This window comes from Equus przewalskii, chromosome 2, assembly GCF_037783145.1.
Source record: "Equus przewalskii isolate Varuska chromosome 2, EquPr2, whole genome shotgun sequence".
Lineage (NCBI taxonomy): Eukaryota > Metazoa > Chordata > Mammalia > Perissodactyla > Equidae > Equus > Equus przewalskii.
The window spans coordinates 65,301,655-65,321,957 of record NC_091832.1 but is presented as its reverse complement, the minus strand read 5'-3'; the positions used below and the strand labels follow the sequence as shown (position 1 = coordinate 65,321,957).

The 20,303-nt window shown below is 38.1% G+C and overlaps 1 long non-coding RNA gene across 1 annotated transcript in view; it reads right to left on the bottom strand.

Annotated features, from left to right (window-relative positions):
* Positions 1–2,345: 2,345 nt before the first annotated feature.
* The window catches only part of LOC139082048 (uncharacterized), a 94,311-nt gene continuing 76,353 nt past the window's right edge, over positions 2,346–20,303 (bottom strand). The window contains exons 3-5 of the long non-coding RNA XR_011537717.1: positions 19,752–19,799; positions 12,700–12,888; positions 2,346–3,167 (exon numbers count right to left, since the gene is read on the bottom strand). This is a non-coding gene — a long non-coding RNA (uncharacterized lncRNA). The remainder of the gene's footprint in view (positions 3,168–12,699; positions 12,889–19,751; positions 19,800–20,303) is intronic.

Here is a 20,303-nt window from a genome sequence, read left to right as displayed (position 1 = left end):
TATGAAATAAGGAGCAGAACTAAAATAAGAAGAGAAGTATATGTAACAGAAGAAGTTAGAAACTTTAGAAATAAATAATAGACACACTGATGTAAAACAGATTTTCTAAACTGGATAACCTGATAGTGGGATCCAGTCAGACAGAACATTAGTGAATTGAAAGATGATACTAAGGAATTTGTACCACATAGTGGCAAGCAATGATAAGGTATGAAATAGTTTGTTTATCCGCTCTCCTACTGATGGATGTCTTGGTTTGTTTGGGCTGCTATCACAAAACATCCTAGACTGAGTGGCTTATAAACAGCAGAAATTTACTGCTCACAGTTCTGGAGGCTGGAAGTCCAAGATAAGGGTGCCAGCATAGTCAGGTTCTGGTGAGAGCTCCCTTCTGGGTTGCAGATGGCCAGCTTCTTCTTGTATCATATGGCAGAAGGGGCAAGGGAGCTCTCTGGGCTCGCTTTTTGAAGGGCGTTAATCTCATTGCACATGAGGCAAACCCTCATGACTTAATCACCTCCCAAATGTGATTATACCTCCTAAAACCATCACCTTGGGGGTTAGGTTTCAACATATGAATTTTGGGGCAATGCAAACATTCGTACCATAGGAATGAATGTTTAGGTTGTTTTTGGTTTTTGGCTATTATGAATGAATTTGCCTTAAACTTTTTGTAGAAGTCTTTTTGCAGACATATGTGTTTATTTCTCTTGAGTAGATACCTAGGAGTAGAATTGCTAGATTACAGGATAGGTTGATGTTTATAAGAAATGTCAAAAATTTTCCCAGGAGGTTGCATCATTTTACACTCATCAGCAATGTGTGAATTCCAGTTGCTCCACATCCTTGTTTTAACATTTGGTATTGTTAGTCCTTTTAATTTTAGCGTGTGCGAATTGGTATCTCATGGTGATTTTAATTTGTATTTCTCTGATAAGTGATGATATTGAACAATACTTCATGTTATTTTGGCCTCCAGGTGTCTTCTTTTGTGAAGTGTCCTAGTCTTTTGTTCATTTGTAGAAAATTAGGTTGTTTGTTTTTCTTATTTTCCAGTTGTGGGAATTCCTCCTGTATGCTGGATTCAAGTTCTTTTTGAGATAAGTATATTATGAATGTTTTCTCCTAGTCTGTGGCTTGCATTCATGTTATTAATGATGTCCCTTGAATTTTTATTTTCTATGAAGTCCAATTTGTCAACTTTTTATTTTATGGCTATTACTTTAATATATAGTCTAAGATTGCAAAGATGTTCTCTTATGTGTTCTAGAAGGGAATATTTGCAAACTTATAATTATGCCTGTTATATATGGACAAGTGGATTCTTTATAGAAATTTACTATGTTCATTGGAAATATCTCTTTTATATTTGCATGTATTACAGGGAATTGATTATAGATGGGGTTATTTAAAATTGATTACAATAATAGATCCGTAGGCTTAAATGGCAGGATTTTCATTTTTAACAATGTACTTCAGAATGAGAGACTCTGAGATTATGCGTTATAAGTTCATATTATCTTTTAGACTGCACAAATAATGGACACGCTACTGATTTCATAATATTCCTGTTCTTTCCAAGGGTACATTAAAAAGAACATTTCCATTCTATCCTCAACATTGCATGATTTTCTGAAAAATGTAAGAGACATGAACTTTTTTATTTTAACTACTGCAGACTTTGTGAGCATGTATGCTAAATGTTATTGGTATAGTTATTGGGAAGGAATTTAGATAAAAATAAACATTTTGTTAATTTCAAACATGGGAACATCACTTATAGCTTGTTGAGATCAAATATGTTTTCCTTCTAGTGTGGCAAAAATACTACTGAGATCATAATCAAACTCCTCTTTTTTCTTTTTGTACTTTCAAAAACTGTAAAACACAAAGATAAAGGAATGCATAGCTATTGTTCCTTTATCTGCCCAAATTGCTCTTGACATTTACTCCAAAATGGCCAATGGAACTAATGTCGTACTAAGTTTCAGAGTTTACTGTCTTTTTTGCCTCTGGACTCAATGAAAGTGATGTGCCTGTCTATTCATTTGCTTTGCTTTTGTTTATTTTTTAATAGCTTTATTGCGATATGATTCATATACCACTCAATTCACCAATTTAAGTTACATAATTTGATTTTTTTAGCATATTCAGAGAGTTGTGCAACCATCACCACAATCAATTTTAGAGTATTTTCATCACCCTTCAAAAGAAACCCAGTATCCATTAGCAGTCACTCCCCTCTTCCCCCAACCCTCACCCACTCCCCAGTCCTAGGCAACCACTAGTTAACTTTCTATCTCTATAGATTTTTCTATTCTGGATATTTCATATAAATGTGATCATACAACATGTAATCTTTTGTGACTTGCTTCTTTAACTTAGCATAATGTTTTCATAGTTCATCCATTTTGTAGCACGTACAGTCGGCCCTCCCTATCCACAAGTTCTGCGTCTGCAGATTCAACCAACTGCAGATTGAAAGGCGGACGATGGTTGTGTCTGTACTGAACACATACAGACTTTTTCTCTTGTAATTATTACCTGAACAATACAGTATAACAACTATTTACATAGCATTTACATTGCGTTAGGTGTTATAAGTAATCCAGAGATGATTTGCAGTATACGGGAGGATGTGCATAGGTTACGTGCAAATACTATGCTGTTTTATATAAGGGACTTGAGCATCCATGGATTTTGGTATCTGCAGGGTTCCTAGAATCAATCTCTTTTGAATACTGAGAGACAACTGTATCAGTACTTTGCTCCTTTTTATGGCTGAATAGTATTCCATTATATGGCTATACCCCTTTCTGTTTATCCATTGATGGATATTTGGGTGGTTTCCACTTTTTGGCTATTATGAATTATGCTCCTGTAAACATCCACATATGACTTTTTGTGTGGATATATGTTTTCATTTCTCTTGGATGTATACTTAGGAATGGAGTTTTTGAGTCAAATGTTAACTCTCTGTTTAGCATTTTGAGGAATTGCCAAACTATTTTTCCAAAGTGATTGCATTTGGTTTATTTTAAAATTTATCTTACATCTGCTTTCAAGAAGGATTTGAGTCAACTTGCTACAGATACTTGGGTTTGGCTTTGTGTTTCGTCTCGGAGTCTTCAAGATATTCTCATTTCTTCAGCTCACTCTTATGTGTTCTGCAAAAACAAATGATTAGAATAATTAGAGATTGTATCTTGTCTTAGAGCTATGTGCTAGAATTTGGCTTTACTGACTTATTGCAAGGTGGTGCTTCAGTTCCTTGAGATCCTGCCAGAGCTTCTCTATTGTGTTCAGCTGCCCTCAGGTGGGGAGAGTTAGCTTTATCCCAGCGAGGGTTTCAGACTGAAAAGTTGGGAGTTAGTTGCCACAAACCTGTGATTCTTCCTTGTAAATTTGAGCTGGATATTATTCCTTGATAAAGTGTGAGTTATCCAGGGACGTTCTTGTGGCTTGATTTGCATGTGGGCTCTATGAGAAGATATATAAAGAAAAATCGGGGGTTATTGGTAAGTCTGTTAAATCCCTGAGGTTAGAGCTGGAGCTCGGAGAGCCGATGAGCAGTAAAGGGCGTGCTTGAGAACTTTCACTGGACTCAGTGAAATCTGTGCAGAGCTGAAGGGAGCTGACGGGGCATTTATGTGTGTTACAAACACCAGCTGCCCTGTGCAACACAGAGGGCTTTTAAATCATTTTTCTTAATATACCACAGTGGTCCCTGGAGGTTCCAGCAGAGGTCTTTAGGTATTGTCTTTTAGTGAGGGTGTGAGAGCCTCTTCAGTCTCCAGTCACAGAGAAGAAGTTCTCTGAATGGCATGAGGCACTAGAGACCCAGTGACAACTGTCTCCAGCAGCTGGGAAGAGACCCCCGGGGCAACTGCTATCATGGGGAGCAGCTGATGGGAACAACTAGCCTCCAGGGAGAGCATGCTCTGGGATCTGCCTCCAGACTCATTGCCTCAGTGTCTTCTCCTGGGATAAGCATATTAAGTGTCAAGTTGGAGAGGACTCATTTTTCAATGGTATCTCCCAGCCTCTGCCAACTCAGCCTGAGTCATTTAAGGGAAAATGTGGTGGACTACGCTTTGCAATTGCCAACCTAACACTTATCTTTTATTAATTTCTTGTCTTTTATTACATACTGAGAAGAGTTAATAATTTCTTTTCAAGAAATATGGATGGATGCTGGTCTTCCCAGAGGCACCTGGAGTTATTAACCAGCTCTCAGATTTCTGGTGATAATGCAATCCAGAAGGAAAAGATCAAATAAAAAATAAAGCTTCTGTATTAAAACTCTAGAACTTATTTAAAATATTTCAGAAATTATAAAATAAAAGTTCAGAAAACAAAGAATAGAGAGAAATTTCTGACACAAGTATTTTCATTCTACATTGATTGATATGTCTGTCATATGACAGTCTCTTTCAACATTTTGTCTGGCCACGTTGCTGCTAAAATGCTTTTTCTTTATAATGAGGGTAAGAAGCTTTCGTTAGAGAGCACTACTGCCTCATTTTATAATTAGCAGGACAAGCTTGGGATTTGCAGTTAAATCTGAGTTAGAATTCCATTCCAGTACGTAATAATTTTGGAGGTCTAGCAAGATACTTATCTTCTCTAGACCACACTTTCCTCAGCTGTTAGGATAATACTATCTTGGGAACCTTTTGTCTGATGGAGGTGAGCATGTTATTCTGGTGGCCACAGGTTTTGTTCTTTTTCATCGAGGATCACCAACTAAGAGGACTAACTTTTATGTTCAATATTTGTTTAGAGGAGAGGTCCTCAGTTGGGGGTGACTTTGCTCTGGAGGGTACCACCGGCAATGCCTGGAACCATTTTGGGTTCTTACAAGTTGAGATGAGCGTGTAGCTGTGCTACTGGCCTCTAGTGGGCAGGGATCCTGCTACACGTTCTGCATTGCACAGGATCGCTCTCTCTCTTTCCCAACAAAGATGTATCCAGCCCCAAATGTCAATAGTAATGAGCTAGAGAAACCCTGGTTTAGAGGAAGGAAGAGAATGGTGCTGCCACTAGGAGAAGCCCCGCACAGAGGAAAAAAATGTTGATGTTTGTGGCAAAATGTCCCTCTTTGGAAGAGATTATAGTGAGAAAAAGAGTACATTGCAATATGTAACTATTGGCTTTTAAGTATTTAAACTGCTGGAGCAAGATGAGAATTGTTAACATTTAAGAATACATTATAAATTTCTCGAAAAGAATATTACAAAAAGATGCTTATCTGAAGGGAACCTGAACCCTGTGGATATTATTATGAGTAGGAATAACAAAACAAAACAGGAACTTAGAAACCACACATGACAGGGTTCCATTCCCACCTCCAATTCTTCTTATCTGTGTTACCTCAGGGAAGTGATTAAACCTCTCTGAGCCTTGCTTCCTTCACTATAAAGTGTAAATAATGATACCTCCCTTAGAGGGTTGTGAATTTTGGATTTCTGTTATGATTAATGAGGTCATAGAGTGTCCAGAACATCATACTGGATCAACCAATGTCAATTTCTTCTTTGCCATGGCAAGATTTGGAAATTGTATTTGGTAAACATAAAAACTGTTTTTTAATTAGAAAAAATTTTATTCTGGGAAAAAAATGGCAGAGGGTAGCAGAAATAGATATAAAGACTCTATTTTGTTTTTTTAGATTTAAATAATTGACTTACTAGCTTATTTGTGCATATGGTAAAAACATGAAAAAAGAAATAAGACAAATTATATTCAGTAAAGAGGTAAGTCTACTTCCAACTATTTTCACTGTTCCCTACTTCTCTTCCCAGGGGTAACTGCTGTTTCCAGTATCTTATGTATTATTCCAGATAGAAGAATCCTTGATATTCTGACCCAAAATATTGAGGTTAGTCTTTAGGATATAAGGACTATAAGTCTTTAGGAGGCACTGTGACGAAAGGCAAAGAAACTCAGGTTAGGGAAAGCCCAGTTTTACACGTCCAGATCTCAGGGATTAAAACTGACAGCCCTGGATAAGACCTATGATAAAGACAAAATATAACAGAGGAAAGAGCATTTCTAGAAGATAGCATTAGGCCGTTAGCTTAGTTATGGGGGCGGGGGGAGGGATGATTCTAGAGACAAAAGTTACATCCAGAAGTCAAAAGACTTCTGTGTGACAAAAAGGGAGAATAATATCAACAGATAGGCTGAAGATGTAGCATAAATAGATCAGGAAGAAAAAGATACTTTGAGTGCCAGAGTCTGTATCAGAATGACATAATAATGGGGAGGAGAACGAAGGGAAATGGTAAAGACTTTGTACATCTGCTCAGCAGATATAAGAATGTATTTAGGGTTTACCTCAAGAGTATATGACATGTATTTTAAAGTCTCTTTGGATTATACTGATATTGAACTGACTATGGCTAGACAGCAGTTTCCAGAGCATGGAAAGTGACAGAAATGGAGAAAGCATGGATTAAAATGTCTTCGTACTTTATTCGCATGGCTGAGAGCAGGGATATTAATCCTGAGACTCATCAAGGATGACAGTGGGGTGACCTCTCCTGCCAGACCCAGCCTCCCAAACTAGAGGACTTTTGGCCTAGTAATATAGGAGAACCTATGTGGATTCATGAGAATGACTTGCTATTGAATTTCCATTATGTGTAAGCAACTATTGAAACCGATTTGTGTATTCTAGGTACTGACATGCTATTTAACTGTCTGAACCTTAGTTTTCATCTGTCTAATCTTTGCTAGTCTTTATGCAAAAGAACAAATTGTTACTTTTTATTTTCAATCCATTTCCCTCCAGCCATGCATATAAAAGCCATTTCACAATAAATTTTGTCCTGGGGCCAGCCTCGTGGTGCAGCGGTTAAGTTTGCATGTTCTGCTTCAGCGGCCAGGGAGTCACTGGTTTGGATCCCGGATGTGGACCTATGCACTGCTTGTCGAGCCATACTGTGGCAGGCGCCCCATATATAAAGTAGAGGAAGATGAGCATGGATGTTAGCTCAGGGCTGGTGTTCCTCAGCAAAAAAGAGGAGGATTGATGGCAGATGTTAGCACATGGCTAATCTCCCTCGGAAATAAATTAATAACTAACTAACTAACTAAGTAAGTAAATTTTGTCTAGAAAGTCTACCTAGTCTCTAAACAGAGGATGTTTCCCCTCATCATCCAGGCTGGACATCTGTTATTTTCACTCTTGCTTCTTAAACTCTTGCCTTCCTGGAATGCATTTGTTAACTCTTTCTTCATAATATATTCCTCATTCATTGTCACAATCATACTCCTACATCCTAAGGCAAACCCTTACACCTCCAGGCTTGAACTGTCTTAATTGCTTCTTGTTGGTGTTCCTGCCTGCATCCACATCTTCCTCCTACTGTTCGCTGGCTACACCAGTCTGTTAGACTTAATTTGTGTCTATATCTATGTTATTCATTTTCCATGAAATGTGTTTCCTTGCTTTGTTCAGCTAATGATATCATATTCATCCTTTAGCTTACCTCCACCTCCTGATCTTTCCAAGCATATTTGGTTACTGCATCCCATATCCTACCCTACTCCTAATACTGGAGTCCTGTTGATGTGGGTAAGGTTTATAAACATATTTTGTACTACGTGTATACTACTACTATAGTTTATACCCATGAAACCTGGATGGTGTTTCCCATGTGGCAAGATATTTATTTTGATCCATTTCCTACACTAATCTGTGAGCTCCTTAAGGATAAGAGCCATGTATTTTCAACTTGGTATTTCAAAAACATGGTAAAGTACATCATAAATGTACATGATCCAAGATCAAATGAACCGATGTAAGAATAACACACTCTATACTCAAAATAATGACCCTCCAGTTTTACATGATGAAGCCCTGATATTCAAGCTACCCAGTCTGCCTAACACTGTTTTCCAATAAAATCTCATTTGGGTGGGGGGAAACTCTTTCAATAGACTTCTGAGATTTCTTTCCAAGGGAAAGGTTATTCGCTAGTTTCACACTCCTGGGCTCTGCTCCTACTCCTTCCTACCTAGAGGTGAAGGAAGGAATTCTGATGAGTAGTTTTGGAAATAGGACCTGAGCATGTTTGGCTCAGCTCATCTCTCCTCCCTTTTTGGGTGATAGCTGTTCACTGGAAATACGTCCTCGTTTTCTCCTCATGTGTTGTGACCAGGCTTGTGGTTGTTTGGTGCTGCCCGTGACTCACTGGGTAAATCTGTCTAATTTTGGTATGTAGAATTTGTAAGCATTTAAAAATTTTAATTTTAGGCACTTTAAAATTTAAATACGTTTACATATTTTCAGACTTCATATATTTCCTTTTCCCATAGACGTTGATGCTCTCCCATGTTTCCATCTGCATGTTTAAATAGTAAATGTCAAATAATTTGTGAAATAATTCTAATTACCTTATATAAGAATAAGAAAAACCTTTTAAAAATAGTTACATCTACATGGTAGCCTCATTAACATTTTACTAAAATAATTTTAAACTTATCTCTAAATTTGCTGACATTTACTATAGTTTTCTTTCATGTTATAAAATATTCTTAGTGTACCACAAAATGTTAAGTGACGTAGAATGTGCAAAGCCCTTTGTAAGCTGTCAGGTGCAATTCATTTATATCATTTTGTTATAAAGATTAGAAGTTTTCAAAAGTAATTTATTCTAAAGATTATGTGGCCTTTAATAATATTTTCTAAATTATAGGAAAATAGAACTTTCATATTTTGCCTCCTTCTCTATCTTATGTTCTTACTTTCTTTTCTTTTCTAAATGTTAGCAAATCTCCATTTGTTCTCTATTTTTCTTCCCTTTCATAGATGACATATTCTTACTAGTTAATCATCTACAGTCAGCTATGGGGAGATTGCTGCTTTAAGGTTAAATTCATCAGCTTGGTGGGTATGGTATTTTGGTGATTTATGGATGTTTATGACTCAAGTATGGATACAAACGAGAGCTGTCACAGGTACCATCGTCTTCCTTTCCAGTTCACTGTAGTGCCTTATCATCCATGAACTAAACCAAACAGACAAAAATCTATAATTGCAAAACCAGTTGTACCTCCAGTAGAAAAGATCCCCAGGACAGATAGCCCCAGGCTGTCTTAGGTAAATCGGCACACCACCATGGCACAGATGACTTTGAACTGCATAAATTCAAGAAACAAAACTCAGTAAGATGATTAGACATTCTCATTACACGTGTCCACATTAGGAGGCATGTTGTTAACTTCTGGTTTACATTTTCCAGGCAAATTTTGCATAAGAGCTGCTTAAAGGAAGGAGAGAGGAAATGCAAACATCCTTATATGCTGAATTTTTTGCATTAGTTAATCAGCAGGTCAGCAATATTAGATGGTACATGGGTGATGATGATGTGGCTTGCAGGCATCCAGAAAAAAATGCTGTTCCAAACTCAGTTTGTGAACCTGTCAAGTGCTGACAAGGATATATAAACAAGTTGGAGGAGATATAAAAGAAGTGGTACTTGGCCCACGGTGTATGCACTGTACCTGGGACATTTAATGATGAAAATTGTTGGAAAACATCAGCCTGTTTATCTAATCCATTATTTCAACTCAGTGATTTGGAGCAGATAAAAATGACTGCTCCTATTTGAAAGAAATGTAAAAGAACATATGGCGGTTTATATTCAATGAAAATATTTTTCATGGTTAAACTGAATGAGCATTATGTTTTAGGGGAATTTGACATACTCTTAATTGCCAGACTCTCTCAATTGTATTAAAAATAAATAAGGAATATACATAATTAAAAGAGCCAAGGGTGATTATTTAAATAATAAAAGTGTTACAGAACTTTATTCTTAAAAATAGCACATTATATTGGAATTAACTATCCATATTACAGCCTTATTAATATTATACCAAATAGTTTACATTTATTTTTAAAATAATGTAATATAATGTTAAAGCAATTTTAATGTGTGTTGTATAAGATATGGCTCTCCTATGGCTGGGCAATATTCTTAACTGGTTTAATATGTAGGAAAGTCCTTTGTAAATTGTAATATGCAATTCAGCTGTAACCTTTTCAAAAATATAAAGTGAGAAGGTCAAAAGATTTAGGACGTTTCAGATACTTTGAAGATTCTCTGGCATTAAAAAAGGTCTTAGAAGACGCATCCACCCACTCCCTTTCAAAATAGCCAAGTAGGTAATGTAATTTTCCAAAATATTGACTCAAATGTTAATATATGTCTAAAATTTTTAATTAACATATTAATAAAATGATTACAAAGTGCCATTATTTCAAAGTTTCAAATATATATATATATAGTTTTATATTTTGGAACTTAACTCGTTGCTCATCTTTTCTTTTTCTTTTCTGTTTTTTTGCTGAGGAAGATTAGCCCTGAGCTAACATCTGTGCCAATCTTCCTGTACTTTATATGAGGGTCGCCACCAAAGTATGGCTGACAAGTGGTGTAGGTCCATGCCTGGGATCCGACCCTGTGAACCCGGGCCTCCAAAGCAGAGTGCACTGAACTTAACCAGTGGGCCACGGGGCCAGACCCACATCATCTTTCTTCGTGATTTTCTTTCTCCCCTTGTCTTTGGAGATTATGCCTTTAAATATTTGTGTCTTGACTTTGATCATGTCTGTAACGTGTGATGATTGTGTGTAACTCTAAGGAAATGAAAAAGATCTTTGACTTAAGTAACGTAAATGTGTCCTAGCAGGACAGTGATGTGTCTGACAGATTTACCAATGCAGTTCAAGGATATAAGGTTCTTTTGATGACACATAATGCTGAAGCTTACAAGACATTTAGATATGTATGAGGCCGTGTGGCAGGCCTCTCGTGGAGGGGAGGGGGGTTCCTTGGCCTCCATGAAGCTGCAGGAAACCTCAGCCGTCTATGAGAGCATCTGCATGGATTAAAGATTCTGGTAGTTGCAAGGTCAGACCTCTGATTCTCAGGAGTTCTTTCTACATTCTGGCCTCTCAGGAGAGTTTGGCCAGGAGGAACAACCTGGGCATCGGCCCCAAAGCTGGGAGTGTGCGTAGAGTGTTTGAAGAGTACACATTGGTTTCTCAAGGCTGCCCTAAGACCACAAACTGAGTGGTTTAAACAACAGCTTATTGTGCCGCAGTTTGGAGGCTGGATGCCCGAGATTGAGGTGTTGGCAGGTTGGTTCCTTTAGAGGCTGTGAGACTTTTTAAAATCTCTCCGTGTCTTGTTTTTATTGTTTTGTAGCAGAATGCCTAACATAGAACATAACTGCAAATACTTGGCTGTGCAAAAGAAGATAGTGCTTAAGTACAGATGGGAGATGTGTTTGTTTTGTTTTAAATAAATACTTAAACACAACTCAAGTCCTACAGCTCTCTGTCCTCTAGATCTACATAGTGGAGCTGCCTCACCTGTGGACCCACAAATCTATTCCAGGCCTCTCTCCTAGCTTCAGGTGATTTGCTACCAATCTTTGGCATTTCTTGGCTTGGAGATGCATCACCCCAATCTCTACCTTTATGTTCACATCACATTCTTGTGCATGTTTTTCACATGTGTGCATGTTTTTGTGTAAATTTTTTTTGTTTCCCCCTTTTTTAGTGACACTAGTCATATTAGACTAGGGGCCCACCCTACCCCCGGTATGACCTCATCTTAACTAATTACATCTGCATTGACCTTATTTCTAAATAAGGTTGAAATCTAAGGTACCAGAAGTTAGGACTGCAACATATGAATTTTAGGGACACAATTCAATCCATAACAGAATACCTAGGGGGCCACTGGTCATGGAACATGAATAGGGTGCAGTGCAGAGAGTGATAGGAGACAAGGTCAGAGAAACAACAGCTGCCAGATTGTTTATGGCCTTGCGGGTCATTGTAACATCTTAGGTTTTTACTTTGTGTGATATAGGGTTTTGAATGGCAGAGTGAGATGAACTAATTTAAAAAAGATAATGCTGGCTGGTGGGTTGAGAATAGACTGCAAGTTGGCAAGGGAGAAAGGAGACAGTTAGCAGGTATCATGGATACCAAGGCAAGAGATAACGGTGGGTAGATAAGGGTGACAGGAGTAGAGCTCCCGACAGGGGGTCAGGTTCTGAAGTTAAATACATTCGAAGATAGATAGGGTAGGATTTGCTGAGGATTTCCACGTGGGGAATGAGAAAGAGTCAGGTAAGATTCTAACATTTTGTCTGAGTAACAGGAAGGAGAGAATTGCCCTTAAATGAGGTGGGAAATGTGTGGGTGTAGGAGGTGGAGGGGTGAAATCAGAAACAGACTGGACCTCCTATTATCTGTATGTTAGTTCTCCTGAATCTCAGGGTTTCTATTCCTTTGTGTTTTTCCTGGTTTTTTAATTGGTGTCTGTTTTTGTTTACTTTTTCAGTTTTATTGAGGCATAATTGACAAATAAAAATTGTATATATTTATGGTATAGAATGTGATGATTTGATATACATATACATTGTGAAATGATTACCACAATCAAGCTAATTAACATTTCATCACTTCACATGGTTACCATTTTTTTGTGTGTAGTGAGAACACAAGATCAATTCCTTCAGCAGGTTTCAAGGATATAATACAATATTGTTAACCAGAGTCACCATGCTGAACATTACAACCCCAAAACTTACTCATTCCATATAACTGAACCTCTGTACCTTTTGACTGGCATCTCCCTTTTCACCATCCCCCTTGAGACATTACTTCACCTTTCAGGACACAAATCCCAGCCTTGACAGTGGTCTTTCTCTTCTTCAATTCATCTCTTCATTGTGCTTTTCTTCCAGTGTGAGGTTTCAATTTTATTAGTCACCACTTTGCAAGAAAGTAACGACTACTTACTACATTTCAGAGGAATGTGTCCGTTTGATCCTCCCAGTTCTTTCTGCCTTTGTATTCTTTCTTGTCATGGTTCAGCAAACAGAGGAAAAAAAATACAGTGTTGTATGATACACTGACTTACTTTAAAAACACACAAAGGACCTTTATAGCTGTCTTATTAATATGCTTGAAATTTCCCTCTTCCATTTATTTAAATAGCTTCCTTTACAAATAGCGCATACAAGATTATTCTGCACTGGATAAAGGTAGCCTTCTTTTAAAGTGATTATACCTCTTTGAAAAAGTAATATTTAGAAACGTTCAAATAGATAAGATTTTTAATGAGTATAGTACTGATGCTTTTGTGTAGACACTTGAAGCAAGAATTATTTATTATGTTTAACACCTAGCTTATCTAGCATTAATTAATTATTGTTCACTCAAGCAAAATTCAGTATTGAGTTTCTGCATGTTTCAGGGACTATGGAGAATGAAGCACAAAGCTTACTTTTGACCTGTTTATTTCCCTTGGGAAGCTCTTAAAATGCCTTTGAGATATCACTTTTAAAACAGAACACACTTGTTTGTAGTATTATGGGGCTTACAAGGCCTTACATAGTAACTTTAGGAAATGTATTAAGGTACAATTTCCTTCTATGTAACATAAGAAAAGCCAATATATGTCCTCAACAGCCCAGGAATGGGAGTAAAAAGGAAAATAAATGGAAAGAAGAAAGTAGGAAAGTTGAGTCCCTGTGAAAGACAAAATAAGAGAATAAGGGACAATTTCAGACATACTCCACCAGGAAAAGGTCAACACCCACAATGATCTAGCTACATGTAAGCCCCTTGTACCATCAATGTGTAAAACCTCTAGCACTGAGTAGATCAAGCTAAATTCTGCTGACCACAGTTGTATCTTTTGACACGACCTTTGTCTATCGACAACATAGTCATCCTCAAACATCAATATCTGTGATATGTGTTTCACAGAGTTTTGGAAAATTTAAAATTCCTTAAATCCTTGGATAAGCTCTATCAAATCTGCCTTAACGTCTTTTGAGCCACAGTGACCTCACCACAGCCATCTTCAGACACATGATCAATTTAAGAACATTTCTTCCTGAATAGGTGCCATTTTTGTGAGCTTTCAAAACAAAATATCAGCTTGACAAAGATAAAAATCTATTAATAAAAATTAAGATAAATTTAACACAAGCTACATGTAAAACCATGAAACACGATGAGAAAGCTGGTGAGGGCATTATAATATCAAGAGAGGCAGCAAAATCCACACAGAGCTTGCCGTAGCCTGATGCCCAGTTTTGCCTAAGAGTCCTGATTCAGTTTCAAAACTCAGCAGAAGAGACACTTGTTCCACAGGAAAAAAAAAACCAAAACAAAAAGAGGTATATTTAAGTAGGTTTTAAAAATTTTGTAATATTTAGGCTGCTGACTATTTTCAAAATTATACCATCACATGGCCTAGCAAAGGATTTCATCTTAGTATTTGATTTTATTTATTTAGGTTTCTTTAGTATTTGATTTTAAAATATCAGGATATTTTAAAAACTGACTTACTAATATATGACAAAACAACATTTTCTGATAAGTCCCTGGAGAACAATTAAAGAATACTTGACAACTACCATTTTGGAAGGTATTTGAAGGACAGGAGAGGGAGGAGGATCGATGCTTCTTTCTTGTATTGACATCCACCAGTACCTCTGCTTTTCTTCAGAGATCTGCGAAGACATGCTGCTTCTATTAGGTTTTCTCTCACTGACCTCAAAGGCAAAGATGACCTTTTTCCTTCAAGCCATATTTCAGTATTTTTGCACAATACATGGATTTTTATAATTTTATTAATTTGGTCTTAAATTAACAGTTTTTTAAAAAAATTTTATTGTCATTTTTTGGTAAAAATTACAACTTTTAGTTCCAACTATATACACTTTTATAGTCATCTTCATTCAGAGAATGCCTCAGCACTTGCTGAAACATGAGTCCCATTAGAAAAATCAAAGACAAATACAAATACCAAGAAACGTGTTCTAATGAAATCGTATTTCTTCCCCTCCTTCACTCCAGGGTAGGAAAAGTTGGAATGGGAAATGTTTGTGGCTGGTTTAAGATCATGTAATGACAGTGCAGAACACAGTGTGGCATACCCTGTAGAAACAGTGATAATCAGTTGATGCATGTTATTGATCCTACCATCAACAAAGATAAAATTCTTATCCTAGTCAGACTTCTAACTCTGATCCTGGAAGCAAATGAAGATGTGCTCTGAACAGTAAGGAAAATGGTATCTCCAGACTTAGCCAATGTACATCAATTTATAGTAGAGGTAAGAAGCTCCCATCTGTCGACTAAAACAGGGTGTGTCCTAAGTAGGAAAAGTGGATTGGGATCATCAGTCTTGAGAAGAAGGCAAAGTCAGATAGCATGTAATCAACTCACAGAGGTCAGAACTGGGTGATATTTCCATCAGGACGGAGGCAGATGGCCTCATAAATAGGAGTCAATGTAAGATAAACAGACAAAGCAGAAGGAAAGTTAGTCAACTGGCATAAGTTAGAGTCCGAAGAGCATTTAAGGAAATTTCTGGGGCCTAGGCCTGAGACAGACAGTAGAGACTTCTCCCATGGAGGGAGGCTGACCAACGAGAATTAAAGCAACTGGTCTCTTCTTACTTTGGATTGCTCAGGAATTCCTGGTCAGATCCAGTGTAGACACATATATAATGATTTGTATTGGCCTATGAAGGCGTGCTGTAGTTGCTAATGATGTGTGTGCCCTTTTCTACTAAGCAGTGTTTTGTTATCGAGTTGAAAGCACTGTAGCTTCTGAAAATACCTGGGTGTGGGTGTTTAAGGGGCAGGGAGGTAGTCCAATGGGATAGACTTCTGGGGTTTGGCATCCCTGAAAACTAACCCATAATTCACACTGACTCTCATTTCTTCTGCCATCAAATTTGCTGCTCATTTTTTTCCTTCTCTAATTAGGCACATTTTATCTTCCAAATGATGATTAAGAAATTATATGTTATTCACTGGCTCTGCTTCTCTGTTCCAGAACTCCACCTTTGAAACACGTCAGATATTATCCTCTCCCTCTCTCTCACTCTCCCCACTTGATTAGCTTTCCTACCTGGGTGCTACCACAGCTGTCCACTAGGAAGACTGAAAAAGGCATGGAACTCATAGAGATACGGGTATTAGAACTGAACTGCAGAACAGCAATGGCTGTGAGTAAAGGAAAAGACTATAGAAGCTGCATAACACCAATGATAAAGTGGCCTAAGGTGATGAAGTACCAGGATAAGCAGCCTTAAAAACCTAAATATCCCATGTAAGCCCCACCTCCAAATACCATCACATTTGGGGATTAGATTTCAACATATGAATTTTAGGAGGACACAAACATTCAGTCTGTAGCAGCCTTCCTTCCAGAAAACAGTTTATGTGGATAGAGTTGGTATGGAAATGATAAATATAATACTAAAGAGGGCAAAGTGACCTTTTGGGAATGACACAGCCAAAGAGAACTAAGCCTTCAAAAAGATTGCAACATCGTGTGCCAGAATGTTCTGACTCCTGGTAGGGTTCCTTTGGAAGCTCCACTTTCTCTATTCTAGAGGCCAACATCTTTTTGTCCCGACTAAAGCTTGGCTCTCTGCGGGGTGTACAAAACCGATAATGATAGTAGAGGAATCCCCTGGAGGGAAACAGTTTTTTCTTTTTTTAAATCAAGTAAGTCAATTCAAGTGTTTATGTTCTCAGATTTTATAGCTAGAATATGATGTCATTGTCATACAAAGAATCTTTACAGCACTTTTTATTTAAAGTTTTATATCTATTTCTATGAAAAGTGTATTTCAGTGACTGCAGGCTCTGCTTTTGGCACAAAAGTTTTGCTGTGCTGTTCAATCCAAATCAAGCCATATTTTCCCACCTGCTGTCTGCTGCTGCCGTGCCCAAGAAGCTGCCACTGTTGTTTGCCTTCTTGCTGATATAAGTGCTTGTCCCTTAGGAAAGACACCAGAGGGGAGCCCACATATTCAACAATCAGTAGAGATTCTCACACAAAAACAAAGGATATAAATACCAGTCACCTGTTTGAACTAGCAAAGACAAAAGTGCTCTGTTCTAAGCTTACAGGGCCTAGAAAGAAAATAAGGGAATACGCGGAACACAGTTAGTGAAAGAATTTGTGTTAAATTCACAACCTTTGACTGGAGGAAGGCAGTAGTACCTCAAATGTGAAATTTTTATTCTATGTCCAACTTAAATGGGTGGAAGAGAAATCTACAGTATTTATTGTTCCAAGAAAGTGGGTTCTGTTCCTAGCATAACAAAATAAAGTGTATGAAATCTATTCTGTTTAGTAGATAAACTCAAATATTTTTTATAGTATTTTCTGGTGAAGGGTTTCATATAGGAAGAGATGAAACTCACTCAACAGATGTAGCTCATAAACACTTAAGACAGCGCCTTATGTCCTGACTACAGAAGGGGGAGGTCAGAGGCCCTGTTCAGGTGCGGGTGGGCTCTGGCCCAGGACTGCTTCCTCTCCACACCACACCTATCCTGGATCTACAGGGTTTCCGGAATTGGCAAAAGTTTAGTGAGTGCTTGGGAAGTGCTGCAGGAGGTGCTAGGAAGTAAAGCAGCCTGCTATTGGGGAGCTTTTAGTCAAGCGGTGAGTGTATAATTCTAATGTATGTTCTCTTCCAACACTACCAAGCAATTCCCCAATTCTTAGAGGACTCTGACTGAGTGTTCTACAAATGTAATTCAGTTCTAGCTCTATCCCCCTGGAGATAGCCTCAGATCCCACAGGTTAGGGACTCAGTTATAGGACTGTCGCTACTTTGGCCTCCAATCACAGGTCCAGGTTGTCACCTGTGCTTCTGGCTGATTTGCTATAAATTGGAGTTTCCCACAGCTCCTTCCTCACATTTGATTAATTTACTGAGTAGCCCACAGAACTCGGAGAAATATTTACTAATGTTATTTTCAATGGTGGAAAAATCAATGATTTTAAGTATATGAGAGAAATTATGGTTTAAATTTTCCTCTAAATCTGTGATAAAATAAATCAAATAATATGCGAGAAAATACTTTATAAGTTGAAAAGAGCTATAATAGAATAATAACTTAATTATGTATTATAAATATATATTATATATTATCATTAGCAAGATGACATTATAAAGTATCAACAAAGTGTTCTGGTCCCTAACACATCTTTGTTTACCAAGGACCTGGCCTAAACAATACTCTTCAAAAAGTACTGTTGAGGCGGTAGGAAAAAAGTTGGAGAGGACGTAAGTGTGTTCCTAGCCAATGAGAGTCCCTGTAAAGGGACCTTGCACCTGGGGATCAGGATCTGGGCCCCCTGGAGGCCCAGATGTGTTAGGAAGTCTGTGAGTAGGGAAGCACTATGCCTGTTTGCAGTCTGGTATCCTGGGTGGGTCTCTGCTTCCATTGTCTGTTAGCAGTGAACCCAGGATGACTGAGAGGGATTTCAGGGCAAGACTGGTCTTGAGACACCTTCACCAGAATTTCCACAGCTGAACAGCTGAACCTCTGTGAGCCCTTGAGAAAGGCATGGAAGTAAGGTGAGAAAGAGAGTAAGAAAGCAAGAGAGAGAGGGAGAGAGAAGGAACAGAGAGAGAAAGAGAGAGAGGGAGAGGGAAAGAGCATGCAAGTAGACCTGAGATGTAGCCAATGGAATGAGTGGGGATAGCAGGCGAAGAGGAATGGACTATATGATCAGATTCAGCTGGGAGGGAGGATGCATCAGTGGACACCAGTAAGGGTAGAGGCTGACCAAGGGCCAGATGCCTCCCCTGATGCCAGCACGCTACTATGTAGGCTTAGAGAAAAGAGGTATAGGGATGAACCATGTATGTATTTCCGTAGAATTAACTACAATACTCTTAAATTGACTGAATTTTCCCTGAATTAACACAGTAAAGCTCGCTGCAACTGGCTATAATGGCAGCTTGAGATAGAATCTACACTTAGTTATAAAAAATGAAATTGCAGATTCATACATCTGAGCTTTGTGGATTGAGAATATGCACACACACACACACACGTGTGCTTACGCTGCATTGCAGACAATAAAACTAGGCTTGTGGTCATTCACAAAGTGTTCCCACCCTGTGTGGAGAGAAGCTGTGGTGGAGGGAAGGGTATGAGAACAGCCTGCAAGAAGAGCCTGGGTGGACAGTTAAACCATAACTGATAAGCCTCCATCTAAGTATTCCTATTTTTAGCATCATCAGGAGCTGTGTAAAGTTCCTACCTCAAGAGCTGTAGCTTGCTTGGTGACATAGAGCATAGCTAGTCCTTATATTTCCTGCCAATTCTTGTGGAACAGAGCACTACTGACATTTTGGACTGGACAACCCTTTGTTGTTGGGGACTATTCTGTACTTTGTCAGATGTTTAGCAGCATCCCTGGCCTCTATTCACCAGATGCCCCTAGCATCTCCACCCCTAGCTGTGACAACTAAAATTATCTCCAGTCACGGCAAAATCACCTCTGACTGAGAACAGTTGTTCTAGAGTATAAATTCTCTACCACATAAAAGTTTCCTGGACTGCAACATAGAAAACGAAAGCATCCAGCATTCCCCATATGTGATAGGAAACCAGAAGAAGGTAAGACAGGAGATGCGATGAAGACTGTGAGCAGAGCTGAAAAAGCAGGCAAGGGAATTTTGGAGGATTGGCTTTTAAAATGTTTGCTTTCATTTTCTTTTTGAACTATACTTAAGTAAGTGTCATTGAAATTCAAGACATCTCTCTTGAAGACTGCTACTGAATATATTCTGATAGCAGCTTTCTCTTTTATCTGAAATATTGCCTTTTATCTTTCTTTCTACATCCTATTTCCCAAGCACTTAATCACGTTTATTACTCACCTTTGGACTGTCTCCAAAGTTGGCATGTCCGGGTTAAGTCTCAGGACACTGAAATAGAAAAGATAGAGTTGAACAAGAGTGAGGCTATCCAAGGGATTCCTGAACTAGAATAAGATATCGTAACATTTTACTAAAAAGTGCTATAGAGAAATAAGAGATTTGCAAGGAAAAAGGATAAAACATTGACTAAGGGCCCTTCTTGTATCTCATCTTGAATTTTAATAATATGTAGTAGGGCAATGTTGTGACTTAAATGTTTTGATGGGGAGTAAAGAAATCATCTACAAAAGACCATCAAGTTAATATGAACCAGTAGATAGAAAGTTAGAAAACAAATCACTCTACTGGCACACTTATTTGCTATCCTGATTTTTCTCTTAAGCAGAGTTTTATTTAGGTTTTGGAGTGAAAGAATCATAAATCTTTCATTCTCGGGGAAATGGAGATTCACAAGAGAAGTGCTTCCCCTACCCTCTGAAACTTGATTCAGCTATTCCAAGGCTTAGTTGCTGTGGCACTATTTTATGCTTTCACACTCACAAAGCCTCCACT